The 11,780-nt window shown below is 32.3% G+C and overlaps 1 long non-coding RNA gene across 1 annotated transcript in view; it reads right to left on the bottom strand.

Annotated features, from left to right (window-relative positions):
• Positions 1-231: 231 nt before the first annotated feature.
• The window catches only part of LOC132739414 (uncharacterized), a 29,233-nt gene continuing 17,684 nt past the window's right edge, over positions 232-11,780 (bottom strand). Inside the window, exon 4 of the long non-coding RNA XR_009626997.1 lies at positions 232-326. This is a non-coding gene — a long non-coding RNA (uncharacterized LOC132739414). The remainder of the gene's footprint in view (positions 327-11,780) is intronic.

Here is an 11,780-nt window from a genome sequence, read left to right as displayed (position 1 = left end):
AAATTAACCATTGGAATGTAGATTGATGGTATATCCGTATTTGACAAACATATAAACAAACATAAAGTATGGACCAATTATGTCAACTGCTGGAATATCAGAAATAGCATATCATACCTTAATTATTAAGTTTCATATTAAACGTTCAACGGCAATGTTTTATGTAATATTTACAAAATGAATTGTCTGTGTAAATCTTTATGAATCAAATCATTACAAAACAAACATAGAAAAAACTACTTAATACTTACATTTCAACTTTGATTCGATCGCAGACTTTCCACTTGTTTCCAGATTTTTCACCGGATTTACTTCCTTTGAACACCCTTAAAACAAATTTTAAATAACATGTTTGAGAATAAAGTTTGTCAAATATAGGATTCCTATCTCTTAGCAGTGCTTTTATAACATGAAAGTTTTTTTTTTAGTTTTTAGTTTTTGTTTTTTATAATATTTTACATTGATACTGAATTAAAAAACATTGTTGGTAGTAGTTAGATCCCTGTGATGTTATTTGTCAATTAAGCTCATTATTGTGTGTGCCTAGAAAACAAAAACAACAAAATAACTAGGATTGTCTAGGAAATGAAACAAATAACTCTATTCACAGTGAATAAATTTTGACAAAACTTTTGACAAAAATCAATTTATGTTCATACTTTGATAATGATTGTATATTATGTTAAAGTAACAGTTGTATGTATATATATGGATAATGATTGTATATTATGTTAAAGTAAATAATGTATGTATATATGTGTATAATGATTATAGATTATGTTAAAGTAACAGTTGTATGTATATATATGGATAATGATTGTATATTATGTTAAAGTAAATAATGTATGTATATATAGGGATGCTCAACAATAATGTAAGAATTGAATTATGTTATTCGTTCTTGTTCAATTACATACACATTTAATCGTGGACAAATATTATATTCCTTTCAGATGTTGTGTCTGCTTTTATTACATGGTTTTGACGTGGGCCATGTTTATAATACGAATTTACATTCTTGATAAAAAACGGAGCACGGAAACTATTTGCAATTTTGCAAACAACTTAATTATGTAAACCTACTTAAAACTATTATCGAACAATCCAATCATGTCAAACAATTTGAGTGGAGTCCCTTTATTATTACTTATCATCGTAAAGCTTCCATTTATAATATTGCATATACATAGTTTATTTTATATTGCTAGATTTAGCAGCTACAACTATGAAATTTTTTATTCATTTGGAAATTTTTGTTATAAAAAATTAATTGCATGTATGTAATTCATAATATACATGGAACAGGGTAGCATTAATATGGTATATTAAACATAATTTACTGAGATGTTTGTATCAGAAAGAAGTCCTTTTTTAAAACGTTGTTTAACAGAAAACCGCTTCATTATCCTTAAACAAAATATATAATCAAGATCATATTTATATTCAATTATAGACGTAAACATATGAATTCCTCTAATATTTCTATATATCGAGATTACAGTTATTTTTGCAAAAAGTAACTGAAATGTTGAGTTAGAGTTTTCTCGTCACGTCAAAATATATGCACGGCCGTGCAATTCCATATTTACGGAGTCGCAAAATCGGTACGGGTGTGTGATAAATCTATCTACTTCATAAAACATGTTGTAGTTGTTTGTTATTCATACAATTGGATTTATCAATTATTATTTCTGATATGGTGTTAATGCTAATTTTCGTTGAAATTAAGAAAAAAAAGGGACATCTGACTACGTTTCATGTTAAATATCGGAAGATTTAGGTCTTGCAGTTTTCAAGAAGAAGATTATTGGAGTATTTCCTATATAATGAAAAAATCAAGTTTGCCCAAGTGTTATAATTCGAACAAACTTTAACGATTAAATGATGCAGAAAATGCAATATCAATCGTATGGAAATACAATATCTTAGTTTTATTTTATACATTTTTGAATGCAATACTGACCACAATAAGACTAGTATACAGCTGTAGAAAAAATGTATATTGGGTCAAATAAAGATTTTGCACGTGTGAGTCCGAAACAAAGTATACAACTCAACAATAATATAGTCTCTTTTAAACAGTGTAGCCCATATTAGACACATATTGTGAATGAATGGTAAACATTAACAATGATCATAATTGACACAGGTGCATTCAATAAGAAGTATCACGCATTCTTTTCTCATGAACAGATCGTGTACACTGATGAAACTGTTGATATGGGAGGTGTCAATAGTAAGGTAAATGTTACCATGTCACTTGTTGGCAGAACAAACTTTTGAGTCTACAAAAAAGCAATAATACAAATATTTCTTATTAATAAATGCGTTATAATGACTGACATTCATATAACAGTAATGTATGTGTTTGATGTAGTTTCACTACTTCGAACTTTGGTAATAATTCACCGTTAATAAAGAAAAAAACAACATTAAAAAAAAAAATAAACAATAACAAAAAAAAAAAAATATTTGTTATATCAGAAAACGTTCGTAGAAGGATAAGACACTAAAATTAAGGTTTTTTACTCAGCTGTTTAATTATTCAGATTTAACTGATAGTTTCGTGCGTTTTGGCGGGAAATATATTCTTAGTTACAACAAAAATAGATAAAGCGAAGTTCCTTATTGTATATATCCGTTGTTGTTTTCGTGTTGATGTAGTGTGTAAACAAGTACTACCTTTTGTCCTTTGTAAATATTCTATCATGTGACAAAAGCTTTCCTTCAACTGTATCGGAGCTTGGTTTAAACGTCTTCAACAAGTAAATATTCAAATGTTTTATCAATTTAAATAGACAAAGTCTTAACACCGAATAGAACACTATTATAATCTAAAATCTTTCAAACTAGAAAACTTGTGTATATACTTTTTTCAAAGATGTGTATGCGCACGTTATCATTACAATGACCTGTAAATTATTATCATTAATAATTGATTAAAATAGTAAACTTGTGTAAGATTATAATCTTCACACAAATTTGTACGTTATATAGTTTTATAGTTTAGTTTACCAAACTAGAAATACATTTTCATTTCAGTTATGTGTTTGAAGATAATGAATATCCTTGAATGATAGGGTAAACGAGGGATGATCTGGACTGACCCAAACCTTTGAATTTCACATGTGTATTTTAAATTAACATCTAAACCATACATTAAAAAACGGAACGTACAATTAATAAGACATCACATAACTATAATATATTAAGTAAAATGTGCAAACTTGGCATGCGATAATATTACCATAATAATACATATGCGGCGCACGCAGATTTTGGGGCAGTTTTTAAGTGAAATAAATCCTAAGTCAAAATAAAATAAACATGAAAAAAAAACGCAAAATAAAGCCTCATCTGATTCAGTTCGATGATGCTATTATATCAAGAAAGAATGTAATCTGAATTTTGCAATTTCATAAAAAACAGTGTTCAGAGAAAGTGCGGTGCTACCATTGTTTCTAGCGTAGAAATGGCGTGTAAAGATTAGCTGAAATCCGTGTAATATCTAAGTAATGTAATTATGTCGTACAAATATCACAATAAAGGCTTAAGATGGTTGATAAAACCAAAAGGGAATATCAAGTGAAAATGAAACTGAACAAATACCGTTTTTTTTGACAACAATGGACAGTGCAGAAGGGCATTATTCCGTGTAAAAAAAGACAGAATATGACAAAAACGTCGTAAATTTTCGATTTGCTTCACACGAAGACAAATGATCAGGAAAATGACTGAGCGCTAAGGCTTCATAGATCGAAAATCTTTAAACAATTTGAAAAATAAAATGTCACTAAAGGTAATTTTGTTATATCGTATAACTTGACTTGATTAAATGTCTCAAATTTTCAGTTATAAACTATTTAATTAATGAAGCAAACCTATGTATAGAGTGTTCAGTGTTGAAAACATTAATTGCGACTTTTTTTTAATGATATTTGAAAGTTCTTTAAAACTCTTCAGTTAAACAAAATATTTCACACAATCTACAATTTTTTAAATAAATGTCATGAATACACCATAAAATTCGTATTCTTCTGACATGGCTTCGGTTTATTTCTCCATAAATTCATCCATGAATAAACAACATAGGAAATACAGTTCTGACACCTTTATGTGGAGTGATTGTAAACATGTCGCATTGTATGACCAGCAATGGTTTACAGTCATTTTCCAACAAAATATTCATTACAATGAAATTAGTCAAATTAATTAAAATATGAACAGATAACAATCTTGTACCCTTGTCGCTGTTTCGTAAACGGCGTCTTTAAAAACTATACAAGAGACGTGAAATGAGCTAAGAAGTTCGCCGCGTAGGCCACATTGACAATTTTTTGTTGTATGTAGTTTTTCAATGACTTGTTATTTTGCCTAATATTTTGTAAAAAGATGCTGGACGTTTTTAAATACATGATGGCATTATATTGATGAACCATATATCATTTACACCAAACATTTGCATTTTTTATGGCTCCTCTCTCGTATAATATAAAATTACTGATCTAGTCTGACTTTATTTCAGAATAAACCATTTAATTTCATGACTTGAACAAAAAAGATAATTGGCACCTTTACGGTAAAGTAAGTTCAATATTTTTAGCATATTTACTAAAACCGTAACTGTATTTATCTCATAAAGATGTGTGTTTATGTATATATTCAATTAGTCTAGTCAAATTAGCCCGAAAATCAAGCTAACCTAGAACTAATTGCAAAAGTTTTTGTTTTCGTATTTTATGATGGTACCATATCTGCTTGATATTTGGAAAAAAGTTGCACTCTTTTGCTGAAGGGGAAATGTGATAATTCTAACTTTCAAGTTGACACCCTTTAAATTTCAGTTATAAAATCGGCGTAATTTGTTAATTTCCGATGATACTAAAAAAACACTTCTATATATAAGTTAAACATATTTATTACATGCACACTTCATACAAACAAATTTTTGTCCATGTTGATACAAAAATTTATGCATTTAAAATAAAAAAAAAAAAAAAAATTGTTGGGCAAACTATGACAAACTGGTGTCAAATTACCCCACCCACTTTATGTTAAAATTTTTAACCAGTCAAATTCCGATATATAAGCAGCAAATAATCCATTCCATGTATATCTACAGTAAAAACAATACATAATGTAACCAGTTCGTGTTTTTGGTCTTTTCGTTTATTTTAACCTTTTCGCATTTTAATTTGAGTTGTATATTACTTCCCTTTGATTGTAAATTTGAATGATTATTCAAGCATTGGGTTTCACGCTGTTTTTAAATATAATTGCTGTCATGTGACATTGTGACCACTCTCAGGTCAGATATCATTGTGAGAGTTGTTGAATTATACATTTCTTCTTTACATTTATCTCTATTTTAATTATTTTATAAAGGACACAACTATAACCTCAATAAAATTTAAATGATTGTCAAGTTTAAATTTATTTAACTAATTTATTTATTAACTACAGTGTATTTCTATTATTAAATTAATTTAAATTTAATATCTATTTTATTTATTTAATTCTAAGTAATAATTAAAAGTTTTATATCACGATGCAAAAGTATTATGTTCCGCTACAGTAAACTTGATGAAATACTAATACACAATATTAGTAGTTTACTAAAATCACCGTGATATACCGAATATCAAATATCTAGAAGAACAGAAAATGTCAATTAAGTCACTTTCATTTCTCACAGATTGTAAAATTTATATTTCAGAAATTTTATGTTAAATTACTTTAAATGTTACAATTAAATGTGTTAACTTTACTGATTTTTATAATCTGTCAGAACAGCAAATGTCATTTAAGTCATTTTCATTTCTATCAGACACAAATATTTGCACTGTAAACTTTTTAATTTGAAATATTTGTATAATTAGACACAAAATCGCATTTAATGCACAAATGTGTACTATCACCCTTTACAATATGTTTATTTAGGTATAAATATGCTTATCTTCTATTACTAATTACCTAAGATACTTCTAAAGTCTTAATAAATACCAAACTTCATTTAAATTGCAATTCTCAATACCTGTCAACAAACAGGAACCATGCGCTTTTGCAGTCAAGGTCAACTGTACATGTCTATGTCATTTTAATGTGTTATCCAATCAAAAGAGTCAACACAGGCACACCTTCAAAATCGACCAATGAAAATTCAGCAGGTGCTCTTAATTTGCATATACCTTACACAGGGATTTCCCAAAATAGAAAGGAATGTGTAGTAAACAATATCAGGTCACTGGGTACACAAAAGGAAAACAAGGACTGTTTACACAGACAAACAGATGCCAACTGTTGGAAATGATATGCATCACCTGATAATTGTAGAAAATTAAATAATCAAGGAGAAATTACATTTATAAACACAATTAAACAAGGGAAATATCTCAAATTGAAAGTAGGTTACCACTGATAAAATGTTTTGGGTCACACCTGAGCAATGAAGTAAACAACCAGAATTCTACACCAGCATGAAAATTTGGAAAATTACTTATAATCAAGATAGTGGCCTATACTTAATTAGTATGAGATATAGTTGCTTAAGTTAAGGTAAAGACATTTAGTGAAGTATATGACCTAAACCAGGTTTTGCAGGGATCTAGTATTAATTATGCATGCAAAGTGATTTACCTGATTTCATAGATGTTGAACCTAGTGTTATCAACTATAGCTATCCAAATTCAAGAGAAGTAATCGTAACACTCTCCAATTTGACCACCAACACTGTTACCATTCCACCAAGGTCGACAATATGCGAATTACAGCCAGTCACAATTACAGATGAAGTTATAGAAAGAGTAGAAGAAGAAGAGTTGGAGAAGAAAAGAAAGAAAATAGTTACAGACTTGAACATAGATCAAGATAACTTTCTCGACAAGCCACAACAAGAGAAACTTCGAGATTTACTGATGAAACATAGAGACATATTCAGCACAAGCGATACAGATATAGGACAATGTAACAGGATCAAGCATAGGATTGACCTGATAGATCCTACGTACTTCAAACAGAGACACAGAAGGATTCCACCCTCTATGGTAGATGAAGTAAGGGCCCACCTAGAACAACTATTGTCCTGTGGAGTTATAAGACCATCTAAATCCTCTTTTGCATCACCCATTGTGTTAGTGAGGAAGAAGAATGGTAAGATTCGACTTTGTGTAGACTACCGCAAGCTAAACGAGAGAACAGTTAAAGGACTCATATGCACTACCTAGGATTGAGGAGGTACTCGACTCACTACATGGAGCTCACTACTTTACAATTATAGATATGAACAGCGGATATCACCAGGTAGAGGTAGAAGAGTCGCACAAGGAGCAAACGAGTTTCACGGTTAGACCTTTGGGCTTTTATGAGTATAACAAGATGCCGTTCGGTCTCACCAATAGTCCAGCGACATATTAACGTCTAATGGAGGATTGTTTGGGAGACATGAATCTAAAGATGTGTATCATTTACCTTGATGACCTGATAGTGTACAGCAATACATATGAAGAGCATCTTGAAAGGTTGGATCTCATCTGTCCAGACTGAAAGAGTGTAACCTGAAGCTTGCACCAGAGACGTGTTTCTTCTTCAAGGAGAGAGTGAACTTTCTTGGGCATGTTGTCAGCAAAGATGGAATTGAGACAGACCCTGCAAAGATAGACAAGGTGCGAAACTGGCCAACACCATCAACACCAGAAGAGTTACATTCATTCTTAGCCTTTGCCGGTTACTACAGGAGGTTCATCAAAGACTTCGCCAAGATTGCTGAACTTATTCCCCATCCGTCATCTAAGAAAGGTCCAAGGCGTAAAGAGAACACTAAAGAATGGAAATGGTCAGAACAGGAACAAGAGATTTTCGACAAGCTGAAGATAATCCTTTTATCTCCTCCAGTACTTGCTTATCCAGACTCCAACAAACCATTCGAACTGCACACCGATGCCTCGATCCTTGGTCTTGGCGCAATCCTTTACCAGCAAGATGGAGACCGCAAGCGTGTTGTAGCTTATGCCAGCCGATCTTTATCCAAGTCAGAAAAGAAATACTCTGCATACAAGCTCGAGTTCCTTGCTTTGAAGTGGGCAGTGACCGACAAGTTTAAATTATATTTGGCAGGAAAGCATTTCAAGTGTTATACTGACAACAATCCATTAACTCATATCCTTACCTCACCTAAACTAGATGCAACAGGACAGAGATGGGCCGCAGCCTTGGTGGAGTTCGACTATGAAATTATTTACCGTCCTGGTACAAGCAACATTGATGCAGATGCTCTTAGTCGATAACCCCATCAAAAGGTTGACAATGAAGATGAAGAAAGAATTCAGATGGATACAGAGGTGGTGAGGACAATCTGCAGTGCTCTTATGACATCACAGCCACTGATTGACTCCTTACCAGCTATGAATCTAAACTTAGTAGAGGTTACAGAAGATCCTGGGACTCCAATGGCTCAAGTCGAGATGCGGGAAATTAGAAGAAACCAGATGGCAGATAGAGTAATTGGAAAATGGCGAATTGCGGTAATAGATGGGCAACAGATTGAGAAGACATTTACAAAGGAAGATCAAATTATGAAGAGAAATTTCAAGAGCTTCAGGATCAAGAGAGGAATATTATTTAGAGAGATAGAAGAAAATGAAGAGAAGATATAACAACTTGTAGTGCCTGAATGCTACAGACAAGACATCCTCAAGGGCTTGCATACAGATATAGGTCATCCTGGTATAGAGAGGACAACAAGATTGATCCGTCAGCGATTCTTCTGGCCAGGGATGACATCAGACATTGAAAACTTAGTCAAGCGATGCGACAGAGGCCTTCGAAGAAAATCAGCAACAAACACCAGAGCTCCATTGGTCAATATTAATACCACCTACCCCTTGGAATTGGTTTGCTTCGACTTCTTATCACTCAAAACATCAAAAGGAGGCTACTCTAACATACTAGTTATCACAGATCACTTCAGTAAATTTGCAATAACTGTTCCAACAAGAAATCAAACTGCAAAGACCACCGCAGAAGCATTCTTTTCAAACTTCACCGTTAAATATGGAATTCCAACTCGTTTACATTCTGACCAGGGCGCTAACTTTGAAAGTGATTTAATTAAAGAACTATGTCAAATGATGAATATCAAGAAATCGCATACCACAGTTTACCACCCCCAGGGAAATTCGGGTCCGGAGCGATTCAATAGAACGTTGCTTAGCATGTTGGGGACGCTTGAAAACTGGCAGAAACCGGATTGGAAGAAATACATTGATCGCTTAGTCTTTGCCTACAACTGCACCCCACACGAATCGACAAAAGTCTCGCCCTTTGAGCTGATGTTTTTGAGAAAGCCGAAATTGCCCATAGACGCCATGTTTAATTAGCGGGATAAACACCAGAGAAAAGAAGTACAAGCGATTACATTGAAAATATATACAGAATAGAACCAAATCAGGTGTTGTTATATCAGAACCCAGGTCTACATTCTGAACATCCAAAGCATTTTGAATAATTTGTTTGTTTCATGCAAAGAAAAGAACAACAACAACAACAAGTAAGTATAATTAAGAGCAAGTAACATTTACCAAAACTACAGATGAAAAATACAATGCCCGGTCTATGGAGAAATTGTAGTATATACATTTAAGTGTCACTTGTTGAAATTTGACATTACACACGGAATAAAACTAAATGTACAAATGTATCGAAGAGCTACATAATTTGGCAAGCAACAATGTAGTGATAATAAATATAAAGAACACGAATATACAGGCTGTTTCATTCACAAGAACTACATTTTTGTCACATCGATATGTACACTTAAATCACTTTAAGTATATGGTAGGGTTATTGTCATGCTTGTACTAACATATAACAGTCTACAACATATAAGACCACTTTTTTAAATTTGAAATTATCGTTCTGTATTTCAGACAGTATAGTAATACATTTTTATTTACAATAGATGAACTTTGACATTGACAATTAGAGAAGAAAAAAACAGTGTGTCGCAACACAAGCAAATATAAGAAAGCATTGATAAGTATTTATTCAATATACAATCTAACTTTAAATGTACAATACTATTGTACATTTGGAGTTAAATTGTTTCAAACATTTTACTACATTTATGTTATAGGGCATAGTTTGGTGCTAGTACAAGTTAATTGTTTTGTGATAGACACCAATATAAAATATTGTGCATAAATTTTAGTGTAATTTGACACTGGATAAAAGAGTAGAACTACAATACTAAAGAACTACTTCATATGACAAGCAAACAGAGTATTATTATAAATCTTTTGTTTTTATTACAAGCTACATTGTATTTACATCGCGAGGAATATGAGACTGTTCAATATATAGAACATATTTGTCTGCAAAGTTTTTTATGAATAACTTAAAGTGAAACCTCTATTGCTTATGTAAAAACAAGATGCCAGATGCATGTACATTGTCAATAATAACACAAAATATGAATACATTTCAATACAAAACAGGTAAAAATTGACAACTTAGTTCTAAGTGCATTGTGTCGATACAAGATCTAGTCCTCCATGTCTGCAAAATCAATATCTGAAATGGACCGACAGTTTGAACAGCTAATACATTCTCCACAACCAACCGAACATTCGAGGTCATGTTTGCGACAGGTACATCTCCAAGAATATCATTTTTTGCAATTGCATCTGATAATATTTAAAAGAAATCTGGAGCAGCGGGTTGTGTAGATTTTGCAGGTACACGAGTCCTTAGAGAAGTTCCTATCCCAATTCAGTTGGGTCTACTTTATCATTTCCAATCCATGTTTGTGATTGAAAATATGACGGTATAGAGTGTTGCGCCGCAGCATCAGACGTAGGCGGAATGCTTTGAACTTGAATAACAGATGAACTTGACATGGTTTTCCTTACAAATTTGTGAAATCTCAGTCTGTTCAAAGTTATCTCCCTAGCTCCATCATATAATATCCTCAAGGCATTTTCACCACCTGTGATAATTTCTTCTTTGTTTGTTGCAGAAATGAAGTATTGCAGCATTTTGCCGGAACACTTCATTTTTACACATTATTTTAAGAACTGTCGGCAACCAGAGAAAGCGTGCAGGAATGGTAGGAAATAACAAATCTCTATTCCAATCACATTTTGGTGTCTTTTGAATATATATGCCAAGCTATTTGGGTTTTTATTGTCTGATCTGAAATATACATTCTTCGAATCTGACGAAAATCCAAAACTGACAACAGTCTGTTTTAAACATCATTTCCCCACAGATTGTTTCTCTCAGAGGCATTTTGAGTTGTATTGTTTCCTGCATCCTCGGTAACCAGGCTATTTACCGTATATATGTATCGGTAATAATATTGAATGTAGTATATACGGAATGTGTACCGTGGGTTCCGAACGATGTGTTTTTCTGAAAATCAAAACTTCTACCAGGATGAACATCTACGTTTACCAGATGCAACTTTAGCAGGCTTACCACAGAACAAGCAATATCACTTAAAAGCAAAATTAGCATTTGATCTTAAAGGTCTTTTACCTTGGTTACACTTAACATTGGAACTTAGTTTTTGAAATGTTTCTAGTGTGAGTAAAATCCCTTCTACAGTTTTGGTGCACAATTTGGCCTGTAATTGTTCGTATACTTGTATACTTGAATTCCTCAGATCGCTAGCATGGTTAACACTGTTGCTTCCCTTCTCTCTGAGAGTGACAATTGGGACCTATTCTGGATATCCTGCGCATAAAATAACGCACGATGTAGAATCTGAAAGCATATTTTAAAAT

Source organism: Ruditapes philippinarum, unplaced genomic scaffold (assembly GCF_026571515.1).
Source record: "Ruditapes philippinarum isolate M1 unplaced genomic scaffold, ASM2657151v2 ctg6171_1_1_1_1, whole genome shotgun sequence".
NCBI lineage: Eukaryota > Metazoa > Mollusca > Bivalvia > Venerida > Veneridae > Ruditapes > Ruditapes philippinarum.
This window is presented reverse-complemented; position numbering and strand designations above follow the sequence as displayed.